Source organism: Coregonus clupeaformis, chromosome 18, assembly GCF_020615455.1.
Source record: "Coregonus clupeaformis isolate EN_2021a chromosome 18, ASM2061545v1, whole genome shotgun sequence".
Taxonomy (NCBI): domain Eukaryota; kingdom Metazoa; phylum Chordata; class Actinopteri; order Salmoniformes; family Salmonidae; genus Coregonus; species Coregonus clupeaformis.
This window is the reverse complement of record NC_059209.1, coordinates 5,223,723-5,239,113: the sequence shown is the minus strand read 5'-3', so window position 1 is coordinate 5,239,113 and position 15,391 is coordinate 5,223,723. Positions and strand designations below refer to the sequence as shown.

At 46.4% G+C, this 15,391-nt stretch overlaps 1 protein-coding gene and 1 long non-coding RNA gene across 2 annotated transcripts in view; both read right to left on the bottom strand.

Moving 5' to 3' along the window:
* LOC121532576 overlaps positions 1-15,391 on the bottom strand; it is a 215,869-nt gene that overhangs the window by 66,604 nt on the left and 133,874 nt on the right. The gene's annotated exons all lie outside the window — the stretch shown is intronic.
* The window catches only part of LOC123493064, an 18,417-nt gene continuing 7,666 nt past the window's right edge, over positions 4,641-15,391 (bottom strand). Inside the window, exon 3 of the long non-coding RNA XR_006661955.1 lies at positions 4,641-4,710. This is a non-coding gene — a long non-coding RNA (uncharacterized LOC123493064). The remainder of the gene's footprint in view (positions 4,711-15,391) is intronic.

Here is a 15,391-nt window from a genome sequence, read left to right as displayed (position 1 = left end):
AGGTCCCTGGACAAGCCACAGCATGTCCAGGCCCGTCTGAAGTTTGCCAATGACCTCATCTGGGTGATCCAGAGAGGGGAATGGGAAAAGGTCATGGGTCTGATAAGAGACAAAAATAGAGCTTTAACTCCACTCGCCGTGTTTGGACGAAAGAAGGATGAGAGTACGAACTCCAAGCAAACACCATCCCAACCGTCGAAGCATGGAGGTGGGAAACATCATTCTTTGGGGGATGCTTTTCTGCAAAGGGGACAGGACGACTGCACCTAGACAGGGAGGTGGATGGCCATGTCACATGGCGATCTTGGCCAACAACCTCCTTCCTCGTAAGAACATTGAAGATGGGTGGTGGCTGGGTCTTCCAGCATGACAACGACCCCAAACACACAGCCAGGGCAACTAAGGAGTAGTTGGCTCCGTACAGAACATCTCCAGGTCCTGGAGTGGCCTAGCCAGTCTCCAGACCTGGACCCAATAAAGAAAATCTTTGGAGGGAGCTGAAAGTCCATATTTGTCCAGCCACACCCCGAAAACCCTGAAGGATCTGGAGAAGGTCTGTATGGAGGAGTGGTGAATAAAATCCCTGCTGCAGTGTGGGGTGCAAACCTGGTCAAGACCTACAGGAAACGTTATGATCTGTAAATTGCAAACAAAGGTTTCTGTACCAAATATTAAGTTCTGCTTTTCTGTGTCATACCATTATGTCATTCAATAAAATGCACATTTAATTACTTAAAAAATCACACAATGTAATTTTCTGGATTTTTTTTAGATTCCGTCTCTCACAGTTGAAGTGTACCTATGGATAAATATTACGGACCTCTACATGCTTTGTAAGTAGGAAACACTGCAAAATCGGCAGTGTATCGAATACTTGTTCTCCCACTGTATATATATATATATATATATATATATATATATATATATATATATATATATATATATATATATACTCATTTTACATTTTAGTCTTTTAGCAGACATGGCTCTTATCCAAAGGACTTACAGTTAGTGAGTGCATTACATTTTTCCATACAATTAACACTGTTTGTACAGTACTTATGCATTTAAAATGATTTATCTTCTGACAAACTTTTTAAAAATATGAATGCATCATTTTCATGCATAGCATTTGCTGTGCATGACAAAATACACTGGGAAACGTACAGTGGCTTATATCACATTAACATTCAGGTAAAAATTAAATGTATCCATTCAGAGTAAAAAAACTAATATTTACACCTGAGAGTTTGAGCAGTTTCGTTTTCCAGGTAGGTTCAATATTTCAGTAGTACGCATACCGGGATCAGAACCTGTAGATGTCAGCCCCTCTGAGCTCTGTTGGCAGAAGTGTTATTATATATATATATATATATATATATATATACACTGCTCAAAAAAAATAGGAACACTTCTAAACAACACAATGTAACCTCCAAGTCAATCACACTTCTGTGAAACAAACTGTCCACTTAGAACCAACACTGATTGACAAATGTCACATGCTGTTGTGCAAATGATTAGACAACAAGTGGAAATTAAGGCAATTCTTAAGACCCACCCCCTAATAAAGGAGTGGTTCTGCAGGTGGCTGACCACAGACCACTTCTCAGTTCCTATGCTTCCTGGCTGATGTTTTGGTCACTTTTGAATGCTGTGCGGTTGCTTTCACTCTAGTGTAGCATGAGACGGAGTCTACAACCCACACAAGTGGCTCCAGTAGTGCAGCTCATCCAGAATGGCACATCAATGCGAGCTGTGGCAAGAAGGTTTGCTGTGTCTGTCAATGTAGTGTCCAGAGCATGGAGGCGCTACCAGGAGACAGGCCAGTCACATCACGAGACGTGGAGGAGGCCGTGAGAGGGCAACAACCGGGCAGCAGGACTGCTACCTCCGCCTTTGTGCAAGGAGGAGCAAGGAGGAGCACTGCCAGAGCCCCACCAAAATGACCTCCAGCAGGCCACAAATGTGCATGTGTCTGCTCAAACGGTCAGAAACAGACTCCATGAGGGTGGTGTATGAGGCCCCGGCTGTCCACAGGTGGGGTTGTGCTGACAAACACCGTGCAGAGTCGTTATGGCATTTGCCAGAGAACACCAAGATTGGCAAATTGCGCCACTGGCGCCCTGTGCTCTTCTCACAGATGAAAGCAGGTTCTCACTGAGCACGTGACAGACGTGTGACCAGAGTCTGGAGACGCCGTGGAGAAATCGTTCTGCTGCCTGCAAAACATCCTCCAGCATGACCGGTTTGGCGAGTGGGTCTGTCATGGTCTGGGGTGGCATTTCTTTGGGGGTCCGCAGGCCCTCCATGTGCTCGCCAGAGGTAGCCTGACTGCCATTAGGTGAGATGAGATCCTCAGACCCCTCTTGTGAGACCTGGCGTATGCTGGGCGGTTGGCCCTGGGTTCACTCCTAATGGAAGACAATGCTAGACCTCATGTGGCTGGAGTGTGTCAGCAGTTCCTGCAAGAAAGAAGGCATTGATGTCTAAGGACTGGCCCTTCCCGTTCCCCAGACCTGAATCCAATTGACACATCTGGGACATCATCTCCATTTTCCATCCACCAACGCCACGTTTTCTGCCAGACTGTCCAGGAGTTGGCGGATGCTTTAGTCCAGGTCTGGGAGGGAGATCCTCAGGAGACCATCCGCCACCTCATCAGGAGCATGCCCAGGCGCTGTAGGGAGGTCATACCCAGGCACGTGGAGGCCACACACACTACAGAGCCTCATTTTGACTTGTTTTTATTAAGGACATTACATCAAAGTTGGATCAGCCTGTAGTGTGGTTTTTCCCATTTTAATTTTGAGGGTGACTCCAATCCAGACCTCCATGGGTTGATAGCCATCCACCTGCCATCCAGGACCTCTATACCAGGCGGTGTCAGGAGAATGCCCTCAAAATTGTCAAAGACTCCAGCCACCCCTAGTCATAGACTGTTCTCTCTGCTACTGCACGACCAAGCGGTACCGGAGTGCCAAGTCTAGGTCCAAAAGACTCTCAACAGCTTCTACCCCCAAGCCATAAGACTCCTGAACAGCTAATCATGGCTACCCGGACTATTTGCACTCCAGCCCCCCACCCCATCCTTTTTACTGCTGCTACTCTGTTAATTATTTATGCATAGTCACTTTAACTCTACCCACATGTACATTTACCTCAACTACCTCAATCGGTGCCCCGCACATTGACTCTGCACCGGTACCCCCCTGTATCTATATTCCCCTACTGTCACTTTTATTTTACTTCTGCTCTTTTTTTTTTTTCTCAACACTTTTTGTTGTTTTATTTTTACTTTTTTGTTAAAAATAAATGCACTGTTGGTTAAGGGCAGTGTAAGCATTTCACTGTAATGTCTGCACCTGTTGTATTCGGGCGCATGTGACCAATACAATTTGATTGATTAATTTGATACATTTGATTTCCATTGATAATTTTTGTGTGATTTTGTTGTCAGCACATTCAACTATGTAAAGAAAAAGTATTTAATGATTATTTCATTCATTCAGATCTAGTATTTGTTATTTTAGTGTTCCCTTAATTTTTTTGAGCATAGTGTATATATATATATATGTATATATATATATATATATATATTACATTTATCTAAGAATTCAGACCCTTGATTCAGTACTTTGTTGAAGCACCTTTGGCAGCGATTACAGCCTTGAGTCTTTCTTGGGTATGACCCCTGGCTTGGGACACCTGTATTTCTAGAAAGTTTCTCCCATTTTCTCTGCAGATCCTCACAAGCTCTGTGAGGTTGGATTGGGAGTGTCACCTCCCTGACACAAGGCCCATCTCCCCCGATTGCTCAGTTTGGCTGACCCAAGGCTCTAGGAAGAGTCTTGGTAGTTCCAAACTTCTTCCATTTAAGAATGTGATGGGAGGCCACTGTGTTCTTGGGGACCTTCAATGCTGCAGAAAGTTTTTCTTCCTGTGTCGTTACACAATCCTGTCTTGGAGCTCTACGGACAATTCCTTCCGACCTCATGGCTTGGTTCTTGCTCTCACTGCACTGTCCAACTGTGGGACCTTATTTAGACAGGTGTGTGCCTTTCCTTATCGTGTCCAATCAATAAGAATTGACTACAGGTGTGGACTCCAATCAAGTTGTAAAAACATCTCAAGGAAAATCAATGGAAACAGGTTGCACCTGAGCTCAATTTCAAGTCTTATAAAGCAAAGGGTCTGGAATACTTATGGTAAATAAGGTATTTGTTTTTTATTTTTAATACATTTGCAAACATTTCTAAAAAACCTGTTTTCGCTTTGTCATTATGGGATATTGTGTGTAGATTGGATGCGAAAATGTTTTAATTTAATCCATTTTAGAATAAGGCTGTAATGTCAACAAAAATGTGGAAAAAGTCAAGGGGTCTGAATACTTTCCAAATGCACTTGCATATTTGTAATCTCAATTGAATTGAATTGAGACAGAGATTAAATAGATTAATGCAATTATAAAACACTCATCCCAGATATTTCACACTATAAAATATACCATATTTCCCTGAGAGTGAAATGAGTCCCTGAGATTCAGTCTGATTAATGTCGATATGGTAGAAAAATATATATATATTCTCTAATCTCAAGAGCCACATTTTTGGCTCTATTTCTCTTTCCTATAAGAGTGAGAGTCTATTTCTATTTCCTATAAGAGTGAGAGTCTATTTCTCTTTCCTATAAGAGTGAGAGTCTATTTCTCTTTCCTATAAGAGTGAGAGTCTATTCTCTTTCCTATAAGAGTGAGAGTCTATTTTCTATTTCCTATAAGAGTGAGAGTCTATTTCTCTTTATCTAGTCATAAAAGGAGCCCACTAGTCCCCTTTGTTGGAACATAATGACATTACAATTTAAAAGATGCTCTTAAAGATACCATTATATAAACATATACACTATATCTAAACAGAGATATATATTGATATTGTGTTCAACCAGTGCAGCTGTCCAGTCAGTTGTCTGCTAGATGTTATCTCACATGTTGTTGCCTGAGACCTTGTCCCGGGATGATTAAACATTCAACATGTTCCAGATAGAAATTCAATGATCTTGTAGTCTGCAGCCAGTTGTACCAGAGTAACACAGGTAGGTTGTCTGGTAGACAGTAGCCTCACAGTGATTTGACCTTGCCTGAGACCTGGGGCTTGTATAGTAAACTACAGACTGATGGGAGTGCTGGTGAGAATGGGGTCCAATCACGTTACACACCAACCACCTCTGGTCAGGATGGCTCCTCCTCAAAGTACTGCTCTCAGTCTCTGATACATGTTTTGATATCTTCTAAAGGTTGTGAGGTGGTATCCATGGCTACCTCTCAGTCTGTCTGTCTCTCTCAGGTCATTTATTAGTAGTATAGTGATATATCTCTTGATGTTGTTGTATCCATGGCTACCTCTCAGGCTTTCTACTTCTCCAGGTCTTTGACCAGGAAGTGATCTGCTTCTCTCAGGACCTGGTAGAACTCCTTCTGTGCTTCATCCCCTTTCCTCACAACCATGTCCAGCAGGGCTTGGTTCTGTTGGGTCTTGGTGGATTTGCTGACCACCTCCCTCCTTCTCCTCAGCATTCAGAACTTTGTGATCCTCCAGATGCGAGAGAATGGGCTGCAAGATTCCCAGGCGAAGTTTCTAGAGCAATCCTGTGTTTGGTAATGAAGTCCCGTCCTGGGAAAGTAGGGGGTCTGGCAGGAGTGGCTGCAGGGAGAGGGGGCTGGGACAGAGAGAGAAAAAGGGACTATAACCTCAAAGTGTATATATTAAGAACGTTAAAAGTATGATCAGTTTATATCAGAAAAATAGTATTCATCAATTGTATTGCTCTTACAATACAGGACATCAGTAATTATCTCAGTAATAATACTCTTCCCAGTGGTAGGCCTATCTCTCCTTGGGAGTTAGGAGTTTCCATTACACTGCTTAGTGCTTACAAAACTTTTGACTGTTTTATCTGAACCGTTACCTTGATATCTGTAGAAACCCTTCCATGGATATTCACGATTCACAAATAGACTAAACAGTAGGTCTAATTTGGGCCAGGCTATATTCTTCTTCAACGTCAGTTCAGCTTTTTTAACTTTGGCAGGTAAGGATACTGCAAACGTTGTGGTGTAGTTTTCGTAGTCTTTATCAGTATCAAACTTTTTGGTCTGGATAAAAAAAAGGACAAACATATGACGGTGTCAGTTTATGGAATCATACAATATTTGGCATTGAACAACATTAACTTCATCTTGAAGTCTTTGGCCTAGATTCAATCAGTTCCAGCGCTAACCCACGCTAATCGACACCTGCATAGCAGATCCTTATTTTTATTTAGGCGATATGTTTACGTATATAACCACGGTTATGTGAGCTATATGGATCACTCCAATATATTGGTATCACTCCGCAGCAGACGGATACATCCGAGGTGAGGAATTACAGATTTACTCCCGTGTACATGTGTGTCACGGCCGGGGTCCGCCCCTATATAGACCCCATGGCCGCGACACACATTCTCTACATCATTTGAGACGCCTCTAGCGCCGTATAGCTTACGTTAACCGTGGTTTCCTTCGTTATGTTTCACTATATTGGATCACTCAATATATTGGTATACCCATACCAGATTTAGTCGGTGCTAGAGGGATCTGCCAGCCAGCGGCGAAGTCCCAGCGCAGAACCGAGACGCAGGGCCGCCGATGTGGAACGGGGTCCCGGCACAGTCCCTGGAAGGGGAGGTGACGCCCAGAACCGCTGAACCAACCGCAGAGGGAGGTGCCACATTTACCCATTAGTACCTAGCAAAGGTGCAAGAGGAAGCCCAGCTGGCCGCAGCACAGATATCAGCGAGGGGCACTCCTCTCAGTAGAGCCCAGGACGCAGCCACACCTTGTGTTGAATGTGCCACCACAGATCCCAGCACTGGCCTGCCAGCCATGCGGTATGCTGTCGTAATCATGTCCACGATCCAGTGAGAGAGCCTCTCGCTTTGATAGCCCAACCCCCAGGACTCTCTCACCATAGCAGACAAAGAGCTGGTCTGTTGTTCTCACTGACCGTGTCCGCTCACATAGGCAGCCAGTGTCCACACAGGGCACAGCATGCCGGAGGGAGGCCCAGAGGGCACAGCATGCCGGAGGGAGACCCACAGGGCACAGCATGCCGAAGGGAGACCCAGAGGTACAGCATGCCGGAGGGAGGCCCACAGGGCACAGCATGCCGGAGGGAGGCCCACAGGGCAAGCATGCCGGAGGGAGGGCCCACAGGGCACAGCATACCGGAGGGGGACCCACAGGGCACAGCATGCCGGAGGGAGACCCAGAGGGTACAGCATGCCGGAGGGAGGCCCACAGGGCACAGCATGCCGGAGGGAGGCCCAGAGGGCACAGCATGCCGGAGGGAGGCCCCACAGGGCACAGCATACCGGAGGGAGGCCCAGAGGGCACAGCATGCCGGAGGGAGACCCAGACTCCCCCGCCACTGCCGGGGGGTCGTAAGCAGACAGGATAAAAGGGACGTTCACATGCCTGTCTGACAGAACCTTCGGGAGGAATGAAGGGTTGGGGTAGAGATATACTCCTCCCACCGGGTCCATCCGGTACCACACAGAACTTACCGAAAAAGCATGGAGCACCCTCTTCATGGAAGTAATCGCTACCAAGAAAACCACCTTCATAGAGAGGTGTTTCAGGAGGCATACTCCAACGGTTCAAAAGGCGGCTTTGCCAAAGCTGCCAAGACCACATCCAGATCCCAGCTAGTGATGAGGAGGGGGTTTGGGTATGTTTGGGAGATTGATTGTGGACCTGCCATGTCCAACAATCAATCTCCAGGTCAAACCAGGGTGAGCTGGGGTTGAACAGAGTTCAAACTGAACATGATTATTTTTACATGACAGGGCTGTTATTTGTGCATACATAGGAGGAGGGGAAGTCAAATTTCGCCACTATCATAGACTAAGGAAGTGGGCGGAGCGGTCAAGAGGGGGAAACTGAAGACAGTGGTGGGGGAACCCAACAGGGAGGGGTTAAGCTAAAAATGTACGTAAAATGACTATATAAACTGAGAGCGGGGAGGTGGAAAAGGAGATGCTCTGCAGACCACTCGGCTTTGTCCATTGTAATAAAGTCCATCTTAATTCTACAAAAACTCTGGAAATACTTTTGTTCTTTGATCAATATCAGGACGGATTTGCCACAACACTAGCCATTGAGCGGGTCCTAGCTGGACGCAGGCGACAAACCCCCTTCATAAACCTGGAGACCAAGGGATGGCGCCCCATTGGCCTGTCCATCCACCCCACATGGCAGGCAGATATAGCGGCCAAATACCCTCTCAGTGTAGAGGCTGCCAAGCCCTCATCCAAGCGAGACTGCAGGTATTGGAGGACATACTGCACCCCACATGACTCGGGCACAACCTCATTACGAGTGCACCAAGAGCAGATGCTCCGCCATCCTGGTCCTGTCCAGCACAGCCTGGATCAGGGGAAAAGGGGGGAATGCGTAAAGCTCAAGCCCTGGCCAATCGTGAGCCAGAGCATCCAAGTCCAGAGGCCCTGGTGGCTCCGACATGGAGTACAACAGGGGGCAGTGTGCATTGCCCAGGGAGGCAAACAGGTCCACCTGCGCCCTACCGAACTTGTCCCACAGGTGCTGCACCACCTGGGAATGTAGGCTCCAGTCCCAAGGTGGTGTGCCCTCCCTCTAGAGCATATCTGCTGCCACATTCAGGATGCCAGGTGCGTGCGCTGGGCTGTGAGATGCTAGGCGTCCCTGAGCCCAGAGAAGGAGCTGCCGTGCCATAAGATGGAGACAGTGGGACCTCAGTCCACCCTGATGGTTGATGTAAGCCACCACTGTTGTGTTGTCCGTTCTCACCAGGACATGTCTTCCCTTCAGATGTGGGAAGGAAAGACCGCAGGGCCAGCAGTACAGCTCGGAGCTCTAGTGTATTGATGTGCCTGCCGCTCCAAGGGGGTAGCCAACAGCCGCTGGCCAACCTGCCCTTGGTCACACCCCCCCAGCCGATCTGGGAGGCGTCTGTGCTGACCAGCTCCCGGCGGCACATCCTCAGCATCTCCACCCCACCTGAGAGAAAGGAGCAACAGTGCCACCTCAACAATGCCCTGAGGCACTGTGCGGTCACCCGTAGCTGGCGGTGACGCTGGCGCTTCGGTTGCAGCCATCGGGAGTTTAACCACCATTGAAGACGCCAGAGATGGAGGAGGCCCAGGGGAATCAGCAACGAGGCCGCCGTCAGCAAGCCCAACAGGCGTTGGCAGGTCAGAGCGGATACCACCCGCCCCTGCCGAAAGTGGTCGAGGCAAGATAAGATCGCCTGAACCCTTCTGGTGGGCAGACGTGCTCTCATGAGGACTGAGTCCAGTTCCATGCCAATGAAGGCCACCCTCTGGGTGGGCGTCAGACGACTCTTCTTGTCGTTTACAGTAATGCTCAGCCTGCCGGAGCGTGTCTCTGTCTGACAGGACCTGGGTCCTGGTAGGGGCACAAATCAGCCAATCGTTCAGGTAATTGAGGATCAACAACCCTCGGGACGTGAGAGGTGCCAGGACAGCATCCAACCACTTTGTGAAAGTGTGGGGTGCCAAGGAGAGGCCGAAGGGAAGAACCATGAATTCGTAAGCCGTCCCTTCGAAAGTGAATCGGAGGTACTGCCAATGAGCTGGGTGAACAGGAACATGGAAGTACGCATCCCTCAGGTTCAGCGTCACAAACCACTGGTCTCTGGACACGGCCTGCAACACGCGGGTAACCACCTGTGCCATGGCCCGTCCGTTGGCGCGGGCCACATCCCTCTGGAGCAGGGAAAGCAGGCGAGACACCTCCATCGCTTCCTGGAGGAACTCCTCAGTGCCCTCCTGCAGCCGGGGCAACAGAGTCTGTAGGTAGGCCTGCAGCAGCATGGCCGCGTTGGTAAGACGAACAAGAGACCAGAGGGACCCATATGTGGCTTTCAAGTCCGCATCACTCCTGCAAGGCCTCGTGGAACTCAGCAGAGATGGGGACAGATGGAGAGAGTCATCACTGTCCACCTATTTGATGTCCAGTGCAGTGGCTACACGAGTGAGTAGGCTCCTCATAGCCTCTTGAGCTGCTGGGGGCGATGAAGCACCGCTGCCGGCTTCTGATGGCCTGTCAGCCTGGTAGCACCGATCACAGCAGTGAACAGTACCAGCATCGTCCCCCAGGAACAGCCTATCACTGGCCAACAGGGAACAGCTGTAGTCGCCACTGAAGCTATCAACCTCCTGACGCAGGGCATGGGCCCTCCGTTCAAGGTGGTCCCAGCGGTCCGACTCCTGCCCCCGTCCAGGACGGGCAGCAGATGGGCTCTGACTGTGGTGGCTCCGGCCATGCTTCCTGGGAGGGGTACTGGGCCCAGTAGAGGGCCTAACAGCTCTCTGGCGCACCACTCCTGAGGGAGGGAGCTCGTCCCCAGCTCGGCCCACCCACTCGCGCATGGCCTCCAATCGTGCCAGGCGCTGGCGTTCTGAGAACACCACTCAACACAGGCATCCAGTAGGGTGCTCCTCTCCGCGTGGCTCAAAAGCAGGCAGTGCATACACGAGGTATGCGGATCCCCAGGGGGGATGCCACTATCACACCTGTCACAAAGGGAAGCCATAAGCTCAGCCAAGCCAACAAGGCCACGACGCCTGGGAGAGCTTATGTCGTGGACCCGCTTGGAGGAATAGGAACCCAGTAAGGGATAAATTACCCAGTACCTCTGCAAAAACCGGGGAAGACCTGTGTGGGAAAAACAGGCAGACAAAAAAACAGCAACCAGGTAATGGATTTGATTTATTTGTTTTAGTGTTACGCCAACTGCAATATTACCTAGCCGGTTTAATATCCAAGCAGTAAAAACAGCACCATATGATGGAGTATCTCCATTAAGGAACTCCAAAGTAAATGTCTCAACGTAGTGGAAGCCCACCACGATACTCTTACATTCTGCAGGGGAAAGAACAAGAAAAAACCCTGCAGGGTAATTAGCAAAGAACCATGTTAAAGCAATTCACAACACACACATAGAACAAGCCAGTTGGCAAGTTGTGTAAGGTAAATTACAGTTTGTGCAGCAAGAGCCACCATACTAATGGATGCACACGGAGTCGTAGTGTAACGCTAACGAAACACAAGTACGACAAACCACGGGCGGAAGATACAGATCAACCGCACGCAGCGAGTGGAGCACTCAAGAGGAGGGGCTGGCCATGTGGCCATCTGGTCCAGGCTGTGAACAGCCAGTGAGTAACTTCCACGCAAGATATTACACTTAACAGTGACTTACCAAGCGAACTTCAGAAAGTTTGTACCTCAAACCATACGGATGTCCGCCGAGAAAATGAAAGAGAACGTGTGTCTCGGCCATGGGGTCTATATATAGGGGCGGACCCCAGCCGTGACACAGGTGTACGCGGGAGCAAATCTGTAAATCCTCACCTCGGATGTATCCCTCCGCCGCGGAATGATACCAATATATTGGAGTGATCCAATATAGTGAAACATAACACACCTGTATCAGCCTAATCAAGGTGTAGATTACAACACACGTTCCACTGTTCCAATTTGTAACAACGCTACATGGGATTATTACTAACGCCACTCAGTGCATCTAATGGCAATATCCACGAAAGGTATAACGACGGGAGCCGTTTGCTGACTTGACAGCTCTAACGCATTTACACCTCCGACATCACCTAAATAAAAACAATGAAACTGCTATGCAGATGTTAATGCGAATCTGATTGAATCAAGCCCTTTTTCCTGTTATTCAGTGGATGTTGAACTATTAACCATCACTACCTTAGGTGTCACCTGATGATACCCATCAGTGGAGAGGCTGTAAGTCTGATCAGGGGTCAGTTCACAGTCAGAGGTTGTTTCAATGAAGGTTTCTCTCAAGCCATTCCTCCTCGCCCTCTCCTCTTGCACCTAGAGTAGAGGAGTAGATGATCTTGTTGAGAGAAAAATATCTTCACAATAACAAAAACTAGGATTCAGAATGGTCATTTCAAATGACTGATAGGACACCAAGTAAAATGTCAGTCATGGCATTACAGTAGTCACCTTCATTAGGACAACGTTCCGAGGCAGCAGCAACACATGCAGTACAGATTCCAGTTCAGGGTCATCTGATGGTCGGTAGAACAACAACACACGTGCTTTGATAGGGAAGACAGGAGCATCCTTATCCTTGGTGAGGCCATAAGCAGAGAATCCAGTGATGTTTATGATGATGTGTGTTTCTGTTATCTCATGAGGATCGAGAAATTCAATTATGTCATCAGTCACATGGGCTACAGACAGGAAGTCACATCCATCGCCTGGGAAAGAAAGATAAAATAGCATTGTTGGTTAGAAAGTAACAAGAGATAGATAACGATACTCTCACTTTTCTAACTAACTGTGTAGTTACCAGGGTAGATCTCACAGTGTGGTAGGCATAGTTGACAGACAGACCCATTAAGGCATGTAAACTTGAACAGGGGTCCTGCAGGTCTCTTGCCTCTCTGGGCTAGAAGCCTCCTGTTCCAGGGGACTGTCCTATAGAGCACCTCTCCCTCTCCCTCCATCCTAAACTTCAGGCCTGTTATACTACACTGGAACAGACCTGCACTGGGGCACTGGATCCTGCATTGTATGACAAATGTAAGACATACATTGCATTTAAAATAGGAAAAGCACATTTGAGTTTGCTTGTTGTTGGTGTGTGGGAATAATTCAATGATATCTTAAAAGCAAAATAAATACCTGCACACTGCCAGTATCACGTTGTTTATGGAAGTTGTTTAATTAGATATTTAATAAGTGATACTGGCAAGAGCAGTGTGTGGGTCTTTCTTTTAAAATGACAAATGGCATTAACTGTTCTACAAGACTTCAAATTCTTGAAGTTAAATAAGTTTCATTTAAATGTATCTATTATCCTTTCAGAAATGGAAAACTATGAATGTAAAAACAAGTAAGAGAAGACCAAGTTACCGGTATGTTCCAATGTCCTCCTGATCATAGATTACTGGTTCAAAGTCCTCAGGAAACCTCTAAAATGTAAAAACAATATATACTGAACAAATATTTTGAATTATAAACTGGGTGGTTCGAGCCCTGAATGCTGATTGGCTGACACCCGTGGTATATCAGACCTTATACCACAGGTATGACAAAACATTTATTTTTACTGTTCTAATTACGTTGGTAACCAGTTTATAATAGCAACAAGGCACCTCTGGGGTTTGTGGTATATGGCCAATATATCATGGATAAGGGTTGTATGCAGGCTGTTTACAGCCCTTAGCCATGGTAAATTGGCCATATACCACACCCCCTCTGGCCTTATTGCTTCAATATTCAACTGGTCTGTCGGTCTGTCTGTCTGTCTTTCCAGTGAAGGTCTTACCAGAGGAGGGTCAGTAGTACACAGGCCGTGGTCCACTATTCTACATTCTGTGATGTTTAACTTCCCCATGGCATTAGGTGCCTTATAAACTATGTGATGTTTAACTTCCCCATGGCATTAGGTGCTTTATAAACTCTGTGATGTTTAACTTCCCCATGGCATTAGGTGCCTTATAAACTCTGTGATGTTTAACTTCCCCATGGCATTAGGTGCCTTATAAACTCTGTGATGTTTAACTTCTCCATGGCATTAGGTGCTTTATAAACTCTGTGATGTTTAACTTCCCCATGGCATTAGGTGCCTTATAAACTCTGTGATGTTTAACTTCCCCATGGCATTAGGTGCCTTATAAACTCTGTGATGTTTAACTTCCCCATGGCATTAGGTGCCTTATAAACTCTGTGATGTTTAACTTCCCCATGGCATTAGGTGCCTTATAAACTCTGTGATGTTTAACTTCCCCATGGCATTAGGTAAGCTTTATAAACTATGTGATGTTTAACTTCCCCATGGCATTAGGTAAGCTTTATAAACTCTGTGATGTTTAACTTCCCCATGGCATTAGGTGCTTTATAAACTCTGTGATGTTTAACTTCCCCATGGCATTAGGTGCTTTATAAACTATGTGATGTTTAACTTCCCCATGGCATTAGGTGCCTTATAAACTCTGTGATGTTTAACTTCCCATGGCATTAGGTGCCTTATAAACTCTGTGATGTTTAACTTCCCCATGGCATTAGGTGCTTTATAAACTCTGTGATGTTTAACTTCTCCATGGCATTAGGTGCCTTATAAACTCTGTGATGTTTAACTTCTCCATGGCATTAGGTGCCTTATAAACTCTGTGATGTTTAACTTCCCCATGGCATTAGGTGCTTTATAAACTCTGCGATGTTTAACTTCCCCATGGCATTAGGTGCTTTATAAACTCTGTGATGTTTAACTTCCCCATGGCATTAGGTAAGCTTTATAAACTATGTGATGTTTAACTTCCCCATGGCATTAGGTAAGCTTTATAAACTCTGTGATGTTTAACTTCCCCATGGCATTAGGTGCTTTATAAACTCTGTGATGTTTAACTTCCCCATGGCATTAGGTGCTTTATAAACTATGTGATGTTTAACTTCCCCATGGCATTAGGTGCCTTATAAACTCTGTGATGTTTAACTTCCCCATGGCATTAGGTGCCTTATAAACTCTGTGATGTTTAACTTCCCCATGGCATTAGGTGCTTTATAAACTCTGTGATGTTTAACTTCTCCATGGCATTAGGTGCCTTATAAACTCTGTGATGTTTAACTTCTCCATGGCATTAGGTGCCTTATAAACTCTGTGATGTTTAACTTCCCCATGGCATTAGGTGCTTTATAAACTCTGCGATGTTTAACTTCCCCATGGCATTAGGTGCTTTATAAACTCTGTGATGTTTAACTTCCCCATGGCATTAGGTGCTTTATAAACTATGTGATGTTTAACTTCCCCATGGCATTAGGTGCTTTATAAACTCTGTGATGTTTAACTTCCCCATGGCATTAGGTGCTTTATAAACTCTGCGATGTTTAACTTCCCCATGGCATTAGGTGCTTTATAAACTCTGTGATGTTTAACTTCCCCATGGCATTAGGTGCTTTATAAACTATGTGATGTTTAACTTCCCCATGGCATTAGGTGCTTTATAAACTCTGTGATGTTTAACTTCCCCATGGCATTAGGTGCTTTATAAACTCTGTGATGTTTAACTTCTCCATGGCATTAGGTGCCTTATAAACTCTGTGATGTTTAACTTCCCCATGGCATTAGGTGCTTTATAAACTCTGTGATGTTTAACTTCCCCATGGCATTAGGTGCTTTATAAACTCTGTGATGTTTAACTTCCCCATGGCATTAGGTGCCTTATAAACTCTGTGATGTTTAACTTCCCCATGGCATTAGGTGCCTTATAAACTCTGTGATGTTTAACTTCCCCATGGCATTAGGTG